Raw genomic sequence first — 8,153 nt, forward strand, 5'->3', positions numbered from 1 at the left:
TCACACGTGGTAGCTGATTGGGAGGTACAACAGGATAGTGATGCAGAAAGGCTTCACTCTGTGAGCAGGAGCAGCAACCTGACACAGATGAATTTCACCAGCAGATAGGACTGCCTGGCATGGTGGAATTAGGAGGAGGCAGTATCTATGTGCTCTAGGGCGTGGGGGGCTGGAAGAACGGTGATGTTAGTGGGTGAGAAGCAGAAAGAGCGTAGCGGGAGTTAGAATGTTAGTTATGTGAGAATGTTTGAAGCTGTGAAAGAAGGGCACTCCCACAGTGGTGAGGATGATGAGCCAGGAAGTGATTTTTAGCAGCTTTGGTAGACCGACATAATGAGCTTCTGGTAGCTGAGAGCAGACTGTTAGGTGGCTGAGGTAGGCAGGGTTCTAACAGTGTTGCATGGCTGGAACAGAACTGAGCTTCACATGCATGACCCAGCAGTAACACTTTGGTCAGAGGGATACAGCAGTGCACTTGCACTCAGCTGCTACTCTCAGCTTAGGTTTGTAGGGCAAGCTCGGCAGGCTGATGTATTTGCCCATTGCTCAGTTGTCACATAAATAAGGCAAAGTAAAGAGGATATAGTGGGGAATGACTGTTTCCTGATTAGAGACATCTGCAACTTTTCTTAGCAGTCTGTATCTGCTGTGAGCAGAGCCTCCTCTCTTCAGTGAACAACAGTCTCCTTGGGGAGAAAGGTGGTGGATTTAATTGTGTTCAGAGGATGAGGGATTTCCTTCCTCATCTCAGCAGCTGTCCTGTCCCAAATCTAAGACTTAGTATCACTCCTACACATCTTTTCTTAGTGCCAGAAAGGTGGCTGTCTAAAGAGCAGGAGCTTGCACTTGGTTAAGTGCCTGATACTGATACGACATCTTGGAGACAGAAGGAATGGGGAGCAACCTAGAGAGGTGTCTTATGTTTCACCACAGCACTGACAGCTCCTACATCTGCACCAAGAGGATAGACCTTAGGCCTCCTTCATTAAACATTACTTCCATCCAGGGAGCTTAAGGTTGAGCTTTTAGTAAAGGAGATGGTGAGCTGAGGTTCCTGGGTATCGGGATGACTGGGACAGTTCATGCCATCAGTTAAAAATACTGTTAATGTCTGTTTTTGAACAGCTGCTGTATTTCATTCCAGCCACAGCAGTACCAGGTATGGGGAAGGGAAAGGAATGCTGTGTCTTACTGGGAAAATGCTTTTCCCATTTGCTTCTGCATTCATGTTACTATATTAATAGCTACTGCTAGAGATGATGTCTTCTCTTGGTATTGGAGTAGGTGTGTGAAGAGGAGGAGAGGCTGAGCTGCTTCTGCATCATATTCCAAAAGCAGAGCCTGAGCTTGCCAATAGCAGTCTTACAGATTTAACTTCTTTTTTTTTTTTTTTTTTTTTTTTTTAATTTCAACTTTAAAGCTGCTGGCACCTTGTAAATTTTTGCCTGGTCCCTTAACATGCAGGGATCTGTGTGCTGACCTTCAAGGTAATGTCTCTGTAGACAGCGAAGATGCAAGTCGAGCCCCTACCAGTGTTTACCTGGCCAGCCAAGAGCTGCTGCAGCAGAGACTTCCAGAGCAGTGGTGGTGTCCTCGGGGGCTTTTTGAAGGTCTCCTGTCTCCACTGCAGGATCTGATGGACTCTCAGCACTGGGGGAGGAGCCTGCTGAGATGAGTGGGTAGCAGTGACCCAGCTGTATGACATCCCAGCTCTGTTATCCTCCTCCTGTATCCCGTGGAAAAAGTGGCTCCCCACACCAGAGTGGCAGAGCCAACCCCACCATGAGAAATAAGCCCCAGGTGTCCTGAGCAGAGGCATGAAGGAAAAGTTTCCTCTTTCGGAGCCTGCGGGGATTAAAATGGTCAAAAAATTAAAATGGGTCATCAACGAGGTTGCAGCATAACTAAGTCGTGCTCTTGATGTAGCTCTGTAGCACAAAACCTGCCCTGTAACTGAAGGAAAGAAAGCATCTCATCCTACCAAACACAGTTCTGTGGAGGCACCGGGGCTCCTGCAGTAGAAATGCTGGTTTCTGAGATGTGGCTGTGCTGGATCATCACTGATCCTAGATGAACACATTTCATGCTGTTCTCCTGGCTAAATCCCAGTGTACAGAACTACATCCCCCTCCTCCCATTTTTATTCCACATGAGGACAACACACATCCATTCCATGTTACAGACATAGCTGCCACCTTTCTCTATTTCAGCAGTAGGTAGAGCGGTGCTCAGCTGAGAGAGCTTGAGGGGATGAAACATGAATTTTAAATATAGTTCTCTCACCAAAATAGCAGCCTACATTCCCTTACTAGAGATCTAAGGTGCAAGCAGTTCTCTGTGCACACACTGCAACTCCAAACAGCACAGGCTGTGTGCACACACAGGACAGTGGGAAGTGGGAAACTAATTAAGAAGTGATGAGTTTTTTGCTGTGAACAGGTGCAGTCAAGTTGGCAACTGCTCCGTAAGTCCAGATGGACCTCCAAGGTCCCTGAAGGGCATGTGCAATGCATGTGAGTGCCAGCCCGAATTCCAGGCAGCTACCTGACTTTGTGTAAAGGACCAACCACATTAGGCCTTGCCTAGCTGGAAGAGCTGCACAGATGGTTTGAGAGCTGGGGTTCTGCAGGCTACATAACCCTCAAACCTAGCAACCATGGGTCCCTGTCCTGCTCTCTGGCAGTGCAGCAGCCTCAGCACAGGGCTGGGATTGGAGGGTACGGAGCCCTAGATGGATTGGTATCTCCAAAGAGAGCCTGCTAGGGAAGGCATCAGGAGTACCTGAAAGGCAGCCTGCAGGGAGAAATGGTAGGACGAGTCACTCAGGGTTTGCTGAGGAGAAGAGCTGGCAGCAGAACAGTGAGCACAGGCCTGGTTTTTCCAGCTGCATGTGTAATCCCACGAGGGTCATCCCCAGCATGTGTCTCAGAGACATCCCCAAGACTCCTGGCATTGCTGCAGGCCTGTGTTTTGCACAGTTCATTGAGCCTATGGGAAGAGCCAAGTTGGAAGTGACCCATAATTGTCCAGCTGCCTTGGAGCCAGAAGAAGCTGAAGACCACTGTCACACTCAATAGCAAGATGGTCACTCCTTATAAACCGCCTCAGTGACATCCCTTCCTAACAGCAGCTGAGAAGGAAGGAAAAAATAGTGAAAATATAGGGAGGAAAGCCTGCAGGGAACATCATGCTGCCTGCTGTGGGTCAGAGCAGCCCCTGGCCCAAAGCACCTCTCCAACCCTGGCTCTGGTGGCCAAGCCCCAGGTGCACGGCTGGGCATGAGCCAGAGCAGCACAGGCATTTCATGGGGAATCCCGGTGCTTGCCTGTGCTGCCTGCCCTTCACAGCCGGCCAGCTCACTTTGTGAGGATGACCATGCTTTGCAGTCAGCTCTGGAGATTCTATTACAGCCCATATTTCTGCGCCACTTGCTGAGAGCAGCAATTGATAGGCTGCAACCCGAGCTCCTCTGGAAAGCTACAACCATGGGCCAGCCCCGGGTGCTGGGCTGCTGCCGCCCACCACATGTAATGTCTCCCCTGAGATTGCAGAGGGGCTGCAGGGAGGCCTGTACTGTTGCACTGGGGCAGACTGAGCGCAGCTCTGTATTGCACCCTGTGCCCCTGTAGCTCTTGCAATCCCTCCTGCAGGAGTGCTCCAGAGTAAGCTGTGAAGTCCCATCGCATGCAGGCATTCAGGGCTCCAATGAGGGCTGTCATCCTCCAGGCCCTGCTGCCGTTTCAACCCCAAGCCCCACATGTGTTCTCAGCTGGCTGTGACAATCCTGAGGCTGCACAGACATGGGGTTGCTATTGTAGTCCTCGACACAGGTCCTGCTATCTCCATCTCACTCTGGTCCTCACCCAGCCTCCTCTCACACACTGCCCTCTTCCTTTGCACCAGAGGTTACACGGATTACAGCTCCAGAACAGGAAGATAAACCAGAAGCTACGCAGACCTTCTTTTCACATGGTGAGGAATTATTTACACTCGGGTTGGGATTTGCTGCTCTACTAATTTTGTTGTCTCCTTACTTGTCCCACATTGCAGCCGGCGTTCCCTGCCCACTCCCTTCCTTCACTGCCCCCACTCTCATGCTGCTTCCCCCAGCCCGCTTCGGCCCAAGGAAGGTGAGTCCTCACCTCAAATATCACTGAGTTTTACAAAGGAGATGTAAAACTGTCTGACCTTTAAAACAGCCACATTCTCACATTTCCGCCCCCATCTCAAAGCAGCTCTTTGCTCTGCTGTAACCTTCTCTTCCCTGTCCCAGCATTTATTTATAAGTGCAATCAATAATTAAGGAGCTGCCTGCCTTCCTCGGCTGCAGTGTTGACAGAGGCACCGCTGATGCTTCCTGGCTCAGCCTGGCTGCTCTGCTCACTCAGGCTTTTAATCTTCTCCACTGCCTTGCTGGAAACACAGCGACAGCCCACCCAGAGATGGCAACAGCAAGGCCAGCCCTGCCACGATGAGCACTCCCTGTATGCAAAGAGAATCCAGGCGGCTTTCCCTGCAGAGAGGACAAGAGGGCACGAAGAGAGGGCTGGGGCTCTGCCACCCATCACTAGAGGAAGGGAGATGGCAGCTGGCAGCTCCTCAGCCCTTGGCACCAGGTCACGCAGCCCCCGGCAGGGACGAGGTGCATGAGGGGGAAAGAGGGCACCGAAGGACAGCATCAGCTCTGCAGCCCTCGGCGGTCCCAGGCTGTCCTACCCCATCAGTGTCCTCCCGCCGCAGCAACCACACTGACATTGTCCTCACAGGGTTGGGCTTTGTTTTCCCACAAGGAAAGGGGGCACTGCCCTCAGCTGGAGCAGCCCCTGGGTCTCTGAGCTGCTTTTTGGCAGCCACGTGAGGAAAAGGGGCTGTGCTCCCCGTGTAAAACCACCTGGGCTGGCAGACTTGATCCCCTCGTGCTCCATGTCCCTGCATAGCACCTACCCCTGTTGCAAATACTTCGTGCTGATCAAAACACAGCACAACAGGGAGAGGCTGGAATTAGGGCAGGAGAGGGAACAATACACATCCACAAGCTGAAATGCACATCATGGACTTCCCAAGCTACTCAAGAGACCATGCAAAGTGAAGGAAGTATCTCCATGGGGGTCTGGAAAATAGTCTCCCACCAGCTCTCACCTCCAGCGAGGGAAGGAAAAGGCTTCACACCTGCTCTGAATGCTGCAAAGGCTGCAAGAAACAGAAGGAATAGAAGGTGCTGACCAGATCCTGTCCCTCCTCCACGTGGAAGTCCCACCAGCATTCCTCCAGCAGCTGCAGGGCTGTGGCACCAACCCATCCCACAGGAACAGGGAGGGAGGCTGGCAAAAGTGTTTGGTGACCCTGGTGACCTTCCTTACAGCCCAACCTGCTGCAACTAGCCCTATTTCTGAGCATTTCTCCTGGGTACTACTGAGAGGCTTGTCTTCCCCATCCCCATTCCCCAGCTGAGTGGCAGCGAGGGCACCTGTGCTGCATGGAGAAGAGCTGAGGGGCCTGCTGCAACACAGAACTAACAGTGGGAGATCCCAGAGCTAACAGAGAGGCCCTGGTGCCGTGATGAAAGTGTTCCCTGAGTACTCTCTGGAAGAGCCAGCAGAAGGTGTCAAAGTCCCTTGAAGAGAGAAGGGATTGCTCAAGGGGTCAGCAGGTGCTGAGCCAGCAACAGCTGTGGCTGCATCCTCAATTTTATCCATTACTTATAACAGCCTGGGAGTTGGGCACAGGGAAACCAGGTCCTCTCTTCTCTGGCATCTCCCAGTCTGGAATTCTGCCAGTATCTCCCACCTCAATCCCCCACAGCTGGGGCTGAAGCCCAGGGAAGCAGGGGAAAGCACGACAGCTTGAAGTCTGCATCCACTGGTAGAGTTGTGTTGGTTCTTCACCGTTTTTCTGTAGCTTAAAGGGTGGAGAGGAAGGAAGGGGGGCCTGGCACAGCTCCTGCTGAAGCTAGTTTGCCATCTGGCATTTGGATGAGATGCAAGGGGCTGAGTGGGAGTCAGCAGAGAGGCCTGAATCTTCTGGCCTGATGCTGGAGAGATCTCAGCAAGAGGAAAGGAGAGAGTGCTCCAGCAGCAAGGAGAGGGGCTGCAGACAGGAGCTGCTGGGTCCCTGGGCACAGCTCCTGCCCGCCTGGAGGTTTTCAAGATTCTGTCAAGAAAGCATATGATCTGAAAAATGTATTTGAAATACGAGAAGAGCCTAGGGAGTTCCAGCACCAACATCAGAAAATGCATCCACCCTGCCATGAGCAGCAAGCATCCTAGAAGGAAGGGGTTCCCCGTGGGGGAGTGCTGCCAGCTGCTGAGCCTCCCACCTGCCAGCACCTTCAGCCTCTTTACTAGAGCCATTCCCCTCACCTCCTGCTTGGTTCCTGTGTCATAGTGGAAAGGCCAGGGCAAAATGAGCTTCACAGCTCCTGCTGCTCTCAGTACCCAGGAGTGAGCCTGCAGGACATGCTGGGAGCTGAGCACCGCTCCCCACCATGTAGTGCAGGCAGCAGCTGGGCTGGCTCCTGTGAGCAGGGCAGGGGGCTGAAAGGTGGGAGGTGGAATCAAATCCAAGCTAATTAAGGGTAATTACTGCTCTTCCCAGGAAGCAGTAGGAGACAGAATCCACAATCAACCCCTCTATTAATAGCTGTCAGCAGCTGCGTGGTTCCTGCTCTCCCAGGGAGAGCGGAAAGCTTTGCGGGAGAAGCAGCACACATGCATGCAGTGCTTCTCGCCCCATCAGCGCTCCCCATTCCTTCAATGCTGGCTTTACAGGGAGCTATTTCCTCTCCTGTTCCTTTCACCATTCCTCTAGGACTGCAGGAGACGTTAACTGCTTTTTAGCAGCATTTTTTCAGCAGGAGCCAACAGGAAGAAGGCTTGGAGACAGAGCTTTGGATCTTGTCTACACCCCTCAGCATCATCATTTTGTCCAGCCCCCATCAGTCTGGCAACTTTCTGTGCTTCTCTGAGCTTCCCATTGAAGCAGCACAAGCCATTTTGCAAGGAGAGTCGCTAGAAGCAAGGACAAACTTCACCAGCTCCTGCTCAGGCAAATCCCTTTTATGCCAGGCACACACTGAGCAGCAAATGCCCCTCTCACAGTCTCCAGCCATACCCCAGGAGTGTGCACAACGCAACAAACCATGCCTGACAGACTAAGGTGCCCCACTGCAGAAGCCACCCCATATGGCATAAAGAACTTGGACAAAATTGTGTCCTAAACTGCAGTGAATTCTGACCATTGTGATGTGACATGAGGACAAAAGGGACTGCAGGAGATGCCCTAGCAGGGCTGGCTGGGAGGATTCATGCATGGATTTTTTCCCCCTTCACTGCTGTTCCCTCCAGATGCCACTACAAGCACGCAGCCTGCCGCTTGCTGCAGGCAAGAGCCTTGCCAGATGCACTGTGCAGTCCCCGAGGAGGCAGCTGGTGCTCTTGTCATCCCATCAGGGAGAAGCCCAGCAGCCCATTATAGTTGAGGAGAGCCGCTGTGCTGCAGGTTGCACGAAAGAAAGCACCTGGGCAGCTCAGCCACCTCCTCTGCTCAGGCACACAGCCACACACACTGCCCCTTGGAAATGGCAGCAGTACCTGCCCAGTGACACTGCCACAGGGCTGCTGCCAACACGGTAGGGCTGTCAGCAGTCCTTGTGCTGTGTGCTGCTGGGAGAGGACTCCCCATGGCCTCCTGTGCCCTCCCACAAAGCCTGAGATTTTGGTGCTGCAGAGATCATGCTCAGTTATGAGCTTAGTTCTGTGGCAGATTAAGCAAGGATTTTCCCTTCTCTCCTCTTCTCAGAGTGGTGTGGTGCTGCATTCGCCCTTCAAAGCTCGACTACGAGCAAGTCCTTAAGAAGACACAAGAAATCAGAGTAAGGGAAGGCAGGCAGGATAAACATTTCTAGTCTCATGCCTGGGACACCAAATAGATTGTCACCATCCAGCCATCAGCCTCAACAGCATCCCAGCCTCAGATGCTCTGTGAGATGCATTCCCCCCATCAGTGCACAGGCTCCACTCCTAGTTAGTTGTTGTAGTATTAGCTTCTAACAAAGTTATGCTGTTCTCTAGCTCATTTGAGGAGCAACAGTGCCTATGACTGCACACCCTGCTGGAACACATGCATGGAAATAAACATTCAGGTAGTCATCAGAG

This window comes from Meleagris gallopavo, chromosome 2 (assembly GCF_905368555.1).
Source record: "Meleagris gallopavo chromosome 2, MGAL_WU_HG_1.1, whole genome shotgun sequence".
NCBI classification, from domain to species: Eukaryota; Metazoa; Chordata; class Aves; order Galliformes; family Phasianidae; genus Meleagris; species Meleagris gallopavo.